Source organism: Crocodylus porosus, unplaced genomic scaffold, assembly GCF_001723895.1.
Source record: "Crocodylus porosus isolate Cpor-Errol unplaced genomic scaffold, CroPor_comp1, whole genome shotgun sequence".
NCBI lineage: Eukaryota > Metazoa > Chordata > Crocodylia > Crocodylidae > Crocodylus > Crocodylus porosus.
In genome coordinates, this window is record NW_017728913.1 from 34,671,804 (window position 1) to 34,679,493 (window position 7,690).

At 39.8% G+C, this 7,690-nt stretch overlaps 1 protein-coding gene across 4 annotated transcripts in view; it reads left to right on the top strand.

Annotated features, from left to right (window-relative positions):
* Positions 1-7,690, top strand: part of STOX2 (storkhead box 2) — a 240,140-nt gene that overhangs the window by 206,609 nt on the left and 25,841 nt on the right. Inside the window, exons 2-3 of one of the 4 annotated variants that reach the window (XM_019534670.1) lie at positions 4,271-4,342; positions 4,652-4,787. The exons of 2 other annotated variants lie outside the window; for them this stretch is intronic. The gene's annotated coding sequence lies outside the window, so the exon portion shown is untranslated. The remainder of the gene's footprint in view (positions 1-4,270; positions 4,343-4,651; positions 4,788-7,690) is intronic. One more of the 4 variants, XM_019534671.1, reaches the window with a different exon arrangement.

Sequence of the window (7,690 nt, forward strand, 5' to 3'; positions counted from 1 at the left end):
AATAAATGGTAATAAACTAGTCATGAATAAATTTTGGCTGGAAACTAGAAGTAGGTGTCTAATAATCAGTGGGGTGCAGTTGTAGAATGGCCTCTTGGCATGAGTTGTAAGGACTAAAATGCTAATTTTTAAAATGGATCTTGATCTGTTTAGACAAGATTTAGATGATGCGGTAGCCTGACATAGCAGGAGACTGGACTCAGTGGTCCAAGAGGTCCCTTCCAGTCCTATCTTTCTAGTAGCTGTCACTGTATGTTGGATATCAACATTAGAAAAGGATTGCTGCTAGCAGGAAGAGAGCTGAGCACCAGGTGAGGGAACTCGGAGGCCAGGAGCAAAGTGGCAGTAAGGTAGTTTGTGTGAAAGACTGCATTCATGCTGGGATCATGATACAGAAGTGATGAGAATTATGAGGATGAGGTGACCAGTGTCTGAAGTGGGACTGGGAATGCCTGGGATGGACTAAGAAAGAAGTTGCCAGCAGAACTGTCTCCAGCCACTTGTTCTGGCTGTGGTGCTTGCTTATTTAAGCATGCAAAATGTAGGAATTCAGCAAAATCGATGGAAATCTGTTTTGAATTGTCCTGTCCCTAAAGGTAACTCCAGCACTTCTTATTGAGGTATTTAATTTATCTTGTTTGCATATTTCTTTCTTCTTTGGGGCTAGATGGATGAAGATAAAGCTATAGACTCTAGGCCCTGGCCTGGAGGCCTCTAAAACATATTGTGTAGGTCAAAGTAAATTTCTAGCCAGAAGCTGTTCTGCTTAGATTCTGTTTTGGGAAGGGATGGATAACACAAGAGGCAGGGTAGATATGAACCTTATAGACAAAATTAAAGATGTATAGTATAAGCTTTCATGAGCCTAGATCAGGCTCACAAAAGTTTATACAATCTCTGATTTTAGTTAGTTTATAAGGTGCAAATCTACCTTAAAAACTCTGGTTTCTTATTTGGGATTGAGATTGGTCACATAGGAGCTAACCATAAAATATCTGCATTATAAAATTAGCAATTTACAGCTTTGTCAGTAGGAAACTTATTGAAATCTTATGCCTTGTCATATGCAGGGGAGGACAAATGGTAACTGAGCAACTTGATGTAGGCTTGACATGTTTTGGGTGAACTTTCTTTTTTGGAGCTCTTACTACACAAACATGACTGGTGATGGCAGTTGTACCTTGTCCTTCAACTTCAGTCCTTCACTTACATTCTTTAGTGCTTCTACAGTGTTTGAGGTGTTTAAAAGGTATAGATGCACATACATTTGGAGTGGTTTCAGAAGGGGAGTACTTGAAAGGAAGGGGCATTAGCTGTTACCATCTAACTGTTAGTGTGGACAACCTGGGAGAGATACAAATATATGGATACTGTTCCAACTTTAACTCTGCTTCATCCAGGTTTCAAGTTAGAATGGTATTGCTACTTTGCATTGTTCCTGGCTTGTCTGCATAACACTTGGGAGGTAACAGCTTGCTGCCCTTTTGAAACTGCTCCAAGGAGGTACATTTTACAATTCTAATATATGGATTACTTTGAATATTTCCTCAAAAGTACTATGTTTAAATAATTTCCTCACTACTATTTATTTCTTTGGCACTGTAAAAACAGTTGTTTTACACACAAATATAGTTAACTGCCTTATTCAAGAAATGTCACCATCTCATCTATAGGTGCATGTAATTGAGTTGGGCTTAAGCACTGAGGCAGATTCAAGCAGTGCAGGTGTTTGTAGAAGGGTGTCCAGTTCCTGGCTTTTGGTTTCTGGGTACAGAATTACTGTATTTATCTATAGAAAGTGTAAAGCAATGGTGCATGCAGAACAAACTGGTTTGCTGTATTGGAGTGCTGATCTCTGGTATAAAACAAAAGAAATCTGGAGGATAAAGCATTAATGATTTTTGTTAGTTTCCTCTGCTGTAATTCTCACCTAAGCTCTCAGGAACCTTTTTTCCTTTCCCAAATATGTAGAGTGCCTTCCCTAGAAGATAAGCTTGGGATGTAATGGACAAATGGCAAAGGCTTGTACAAGAGGATTCTGGGGGTGGGGAAGGACCCACATAATCCTGTCTGCCATGTTGGATTCATTTGAAACTTTGGAAGCTTTGAATCGGATCCAGCAGTTGTTGGTTAGGCAAAACCCCCTTACAGGAGAGGGAAGTTTTCCTGGGGCTGGATTTTTGGGTGTTCTATTCATAGATTTATTTTTAACTGATTTTAGTGTAAGTATAATCAAAGCACATCTTTTTGAACTGAGGCATTAGCTACGTTTTAATTAAAATAGAGTGCTGAGCAACCAACTGCACTAATTGGGACTGACCCCATGAGTGGTTTTGAAAATGTGGTTGATGGGTAACTGTACAATTCAGCTATTTCATCTGCGCCTTTCTGCACTGATATGAGAAGTAGTGATGCATTGCTCCAGAAGTATGCAGGTATAACAGCTAAAGTATAACAGCTGATTCGCCCTCTTCCAGGGGGCAGTTCTCCTTCCCCCTTAAAGTGGTTGAAAGTTACCTCTTGTTCGTGGCCAGAGATTGCCTTTTTAAAGTACTTTGTTAAAATACAGGGGAATTAAGAAAGGTTTTTGTTTTTTTGTTTTTAAGATATCACAAATAGCAAGAGATTTTCTGATCAAAAAGAGCAGTGACTCTCTATAGGACTTTAACAGTAGGGCAGGAAATTGCAGTGCAGAAACAATGCATGGTGCTGTGTGCTGATTGGAGTACAGTGGTTCAGCATTTTGCTAAACTTGGCTCTGTGAAAATATCATGTTACTAAGTGATCTTACTCCATGTTACAACGAAGGGCCTTGTCTACACTAGTAGAACAGTGTGCTTACCTTTGTTCTATAGTTGGCTACCTTGAAATAGTCCTTAATTTATTGGAACACCTGTAAACTCTTCTTGTAGATTCAGTTTAACCCTTTAAAGTCAGGGTAGTCCTTTGGCTTCCCCCAACATTGTGATTCAGTGGAACTGACTGTCTTTTAAGAAGATTATAATAGCTAGAGCATAGGTGAGACCTAAGAATATAATCCAAGAGTAATGATTTAGGGTCTTCTGGACCTGGCGAGTCTACCCACCACTCATAACAGGACCATGGGTGAACTGGGCAGCCACCCAGGGAATGGAAAATAGTAATTTTATTATTATCATCATCATTATCTGGGGCCCAATACTAAAAGTTTGTATGGGGCTGCCAGGAGTCTAGGTACGGTGCTGACTCTTAAACGTTGGTTCTGTGCAGAATAAACTCATTTCAAAATGCTTTCCCCTGCTTCCTGTGCATTGATTTCTTTGACAGGTCACAATTAGGGAAGAGAATTCTTGCAAATAAAATTAATATAAAATGTTTGTTCCCTGGAAGCAACTATCTAAATTTGTTTTTTACACTGAAGTGCCCACATTGCCCCTCATATATATCCCACTCTTGCCCCTTCTCTGTTTCTCTTGCACTAATTTAGCATGTACTCACTAAGCTCACACAGACCTTACAGTGAGAGTGAGATCTTGACACAGTGACCTCATTCTGAACGTTACCTTCTTTGTCAGAAGCAACAGAAGCAGCAGCAGCAGCAGCTCTGCTGGCTCTCGGCACTTGGAGCAGTCTGACATTTCCTGCCAGCTCATTGGCATGATTTCAGGGCTCACTATTTTTTTTTTTTTTTTTTTTTTTGTGAGCCAAATGGTGAATGGGATAAGACACGAGCTTACAAGGACTTATTTGCCTGTTCGAATTTTTGATAAGCAGCTGTTAGCAGCATAACTTTGATCCGGGGTGCACTAGAGACGTCTAGTATTATACACAGGTCTGTAGTTTTCTTTTGGAGTGAAAAATATGGTGGGGGTTGTGGGGGGTGGAATTTGTCTTTAACCATTAAAGTAAACACTGCTAAATACAAAAGGGAAATAGAAAATAAACGGGGGGGGAGGGGTTAAATCAGGAGAACATGCTGCATGTAATTTTTTTTTACCTTTTCTTGGGGTGAAAGCTTTAACTCCTTTTTGCTAATGCATGCAAATAGCTCATTTGCCCACTTAATGAGGAAACTGGTTTGTTCATCTTGTACAGTGCGGCTGGGCACCATTCCAAAAGCAGAAACACTCAGTTGAAAAGACAAAGAAGCATGCACAGACATACGGAGAAACCTGGAACGTTGCATTGTAGATTTTCTGAGAGCGATGACTCATTTCAGTTCACAAAGGATTCTGGGCAGGGTAGTGAGAAGTCAGGTTGGCTGATCCATTCCTATGACTTCACTTTGCAGAGAACCAGGCAGAAGAGGAGTGACACTGCAGAATCCTGAGGCATTGCAGTGGAGAGTTGCTTTACTAAGACTGTGAGTGTCTTCAAAACAGGGGGTGGTAGTTCAATGTAATTCCAATTGTTCCATGAAAATAGGGCAAAGGAATAGATGTATGTTTTCAAAACACTTAAGCAGGATTTATATTCACAAAGACATTTAGGTTCCCCCTCTTCCCTTTAATTCTTAACTGTGTTTATTTCTTTTGTAACAAAAGATTTGGGTAGTAAAGAATTCCTTAAAGATTACATGTATAGGTGTTGTATTATCATCTGTGATTTGGGATAGGAGACTGGCGTTCTGCATATTACTTCATAAAAGCACGCTTTATTTTTCTTCTTTCAGGTCCTGTGTCATTGATATCTGCTGCAGCCAGCCAGCTTCCATTGTGATGTAATACCTCAACATTCACAGTTTTTTGACATCACAGCTATTTATGGACTATACTGGGGCATGGAAGCAGACCATAGGGTTTAAGTAAGTTTCCTTTTTTAATATATTGTGTGCTGAATGTATAAAATTTAAATTCAACATATGAAACTTTGAAAAACCTTACTTGCAGTCTCTTTTCTGAAAAGCACACAATATATTAAAAATGGACTTAGCTGATCTTCCCTGGGACAATTATGTGCATTAGCTGGTTCTCTTAAAAGCTTTGTGATCTTAGCAGTACATTTTGAGACAGCACAGTAAAGCAGGGATCAGTTAGCCACAGGATATGAACAAAAATAAATACGTTTCATTATTTAGATTGTAGTAAGTTGAATATGTTTATAACAGCCTGGCATTTACAGGTATTTCAGCACATATTGACAGGTTATTGATATTTAGTGCACTGTATCTGCAGGTCATTTTTAACTAGGTCCAAAAGAGAGAGGGGTCAGCCTATGTACTTGGAGCAGAGTTAATCACTAACAATATTCAAGAGCTATGCTAAACAATATTAAAGTATGAGGCAAATATTTGTCAGACTGCAGGTTAGCATTAAGACTTCTTTGTAGTTCTTGGAACAAAAATAATAGCAAAGGGCATATTAAATGGCTGTATCCCTGCAGTACAAGTGAAGTTAGAAAACAGTAGTACATTCTGGCACAATATGGTGTGTGTTGGGCATGTAGAACTGTCCAGCTGGTAAGAAAATGTGTCATGCAAGATTCTTTACTTTTCAAGTATATATGGGCTATAACATCAATGGCTGTGAAAGTGATTAGAGGTATGGAGATATTTTGTCTTATTTTATAACAAACAAATTTCTTACCAACTGTTAAGTTAAAAATATGGTATAGCCTTCTTGTAAATGAGAATAAATCACCATTTTTTTCCGTAAAGTATGGTTTTTAATCAGTATCAGTCCTGTCTTCATATATGCAAGAGTTCAGAGTGCAGAGCATGCTGTATCCAATTCTGGCAGTAAATGAAGTTAGTTATGTGATTATAGAAAAATGATGATAAATCAATTTAAGAGGAAAACCTCAATCATGACCAAAAAGTATACTTAATTGGGGCTTGGCAAAGCTGCTTTTTTCTTTTTTTTTTAAAATGTATTTTACTCTTAGCCTGAAAAATGTGTTCCTGCATATATTAACACATCATTACGTAGCTAATGTTTACGAATCTGGCATTTTTAATGCAGTGGTAGACTGCATATTCTCCCAGTTCGCTCTGTTGTTTAATCTGATTGAGGTGTTGTGGCCTCAAATGGCATTTGCATATGGACTTGTATGTCTTTGTTTTGAATTGGCATTCTCAAATGGTTGTTTTTTTTGTGAGTGGGGCTATTCTGGAAATGATGTGATTCAGTTCACCCTGAGATATGGGGGCGGCAGTGCAGATGCTGTTAGATATCTAACTTCTTTTCCATATGCACCTCTCATGAGTAATTTTGAAAGCATGCTCCTTGAAAAGGGGATTTTACATTAGTGTAAATGCGAGAAGGGAATATTTATATGACAAGCCTTTTTTATCAGTAATTTTGTGTCCCCTGCTATCTTTTTTTCTTAGAGGTGCTTTCTTCATTATCACTAACAGCTTCTTCTGTTTGATCCCATAGTAAGTTATAATCATATACTACAGATATCAGTCTGTTGGCATGGTAATTTAATTTACCATATTTTCTTGTCTATAGCACACCCCAGAATGTGATGCACACCCTGTTTTTGAAAGACAGCATAAAGAAAAAAGTTCTTGCCCTGTAGTACTGCAAGTAATGGAGTAGCAGTGGACAGGGAGCCAAGCCTGCTCCTGGTGCCAGCCTCACATGCCGGATGGGGCTTGTGGACCAAGCCCGTGTGTCAGCACGATCTGACATGCCTTGTGTTGGGCTGCACATTGGGTCTAGCTGCAGAATGGCCCTGCATGACAGCTTGATCAAGAGCCCAGTTCCAGGCCTGTGTGCCAGTCTGATCCCACCTGCCATGCCTGTGGCTGTGGTCTAACATTGTGTGCCAGCCTGATCTGGTGTTACACGACCAAAGTTGTGTCAGTCTGACCCATGTACTGGTTTGGGGCCACATGCTGACTCTGCATATAGCCCCATCCACAGGAGTAGGTCTGAGACCATCCATTGGATCCTGCTCTATGTGCTGTATTTGAGGCCGAGCACTAGGTCCAGCCACAGATGGATCCCATGTGCCAGCCTTGTCTAGTGCTGAGTCCGGAGTTGTGTACTGAGTCTGGCTGCAGAGTGATCCAGTGCTTGGGGCCATTTCATTCAGCCAGGAGTCTTCCCACAGATCTGGAAATTTGGTGGTAGGGAAAGGGTGACTCTCCCCCGCTGCCAAATTTCTGGATTCATGCAGAGCTTTATTTCACACACATATGCACCCCAATTTTCCGCAGCTGGTTTTGCAGGGGAAGGAGCATGTTTTATACAAGATAATACAGTGTATATATAATACAACAATCATTGTAGTATTTAGGTGTCATGAAATAATTGAAATGCCATCATTAGAAAATGTCTTATTAATTAAATTAAACGTTTCATATTTGCTATTATCTGTATAAAACGATTGTATCACAGATAGTTAAAGGGATTTGAGTGGCAGGAAAAAGGAGAGGAATTGGTTATACTTGGGCTTCTTTTACTGCACTGTAGGAATATAATTAGAGGGTCTTAGCCCCACGTGTAAGGAAATAAGTGTATAAATTCTAATGAAGTGTGGCTGTGCTCTGAAAAGGGACTCTGTAAAAACATTGTATTCTTTCCGTATTTTCTCTCTCAATGGCTGTATTGATTTGCCTCCATTTAGAAGTCAAAGATGATTTTTCTCACTGCCACCCCAGTGCCCACTGACTTGGACGAGGGGGTAAAAAGCACCCTGTTCAAATTTGCTGATGACACTAAGATGTGGGGGGATGTGGGCACACTGGAAGGATGCAACAGGC